Here is a 1,297-nt window from a genome sequence, read left to right on the forward strand (position 1 = left end):
TTTATGCAAGGGAAAAGAGAAAACACAGACAAATAATTTTTTGCTGCCAGGTCTGTTCTAAATATTAAAAAAGTATGGAAAACAGAGATAAATAAAAAACTGGGTTAATTGGTAATTTTTATAAAGATTAAAGACATCGTAAACAAAATTTTTAATTATATAATACGTGCACCATTTCAGCATGAAACTTATTTTTCGCAATTCGTGGACTATGCGCTAAACTCGGCTTTCAGAGTCCACTCTGCAGGAAGATAGTTAGGCRCATAGAACTAATAGAAGTTATGGTAACGGTATCTGATAAATAACGTATGATGTGTTTTTATAAATGCCATACTTACRCTTTAAAAAATAATGTAAAAACTGAATCCGAAAAAACCAAATCGCGCATTCATGTGTAATTTGATTAATAATTCGAATACAAAAACTCTAATGATCAGTTGACATGGGAATTTTCTTTTAAAGAAGTTTCAATTCAGAAGATAATGAAACGAAAGGATCGAATGCGTCAGTATTTTGCCAAAATAAGAAACAATGATTACCTCTCCCTCTAAAAATAACATTATCGAGTGTTGCAAGCAACTTAACATAAATATTTTTTATATTGCATTTGTGTTGTTCTACAAAAGGCGCACTATAAATTATAGCAGACGTTAAGCTAAAARTATTTCTATTATTATTGTTTATTATTATTGTTTACACGTAATTTATCAGGGGAGGATGGAGTCATGAAACGAATGGCGCGCTGTTGTTAACTCGGCTATAATTACATAAGCACTGTCTACGCCAATTAAGAAGAAGGATGGAGTCGTGTRTAGAAGTTTAGAAGAAGAAGTAAGGAAAGTTCTCTGATCGCCATTCACTTGGGAGTGGCCAGAAATGATCTTTTACATATGACTCAAGCAGCTCACGACTTCCGGTCTTTGACCAAGTATCCTCTGGGTATCCTAAGAACATCCGTTTGAAGGCGAGCTAAAGTGASAAGGCGAAATATATTTATAAAAAACCACCCCCAATGAAAGGAAACAACAAGCCTCGGATGAGTGACCCCCCTTTTGATGACGACCATGGCAAACGAATTAAGGACTATGATTTGAGGGTATGCACCTGGAATGTCCGGTCCCTTAATTGGTAAGGTGCCGCTGCCCAGCTGGCTGATGTCCTCGTAAAAATAAATACTGACATCACCGCTGTCCAAGAAATGCGATCGACGGGACAAGGACAGAGACGAGTAGGTCCTTGAGGCATTTACTCCAGTGGCCATATAAAGGAGCGCTAGTTTGATGTGGGATTCGTGGTG

The sequence above is a fragment of the Bactrocera latifrons genome, unplaced genomic scaffold (assembly GCF_001853355.1).
Source record: "Bactrocera latifrons isolate USDA-ARS-PBARC rearing strain unplaced genomic scaffold, ASM185335v1 scaffold_658, whole genome shotgun sequence".
Lineage (NCBI taxonomy): Eukaryota > Metazoa > Arthropoda > Insecta > Diptera > Tephritidae > Bactrocera > Bactrocera latifrons.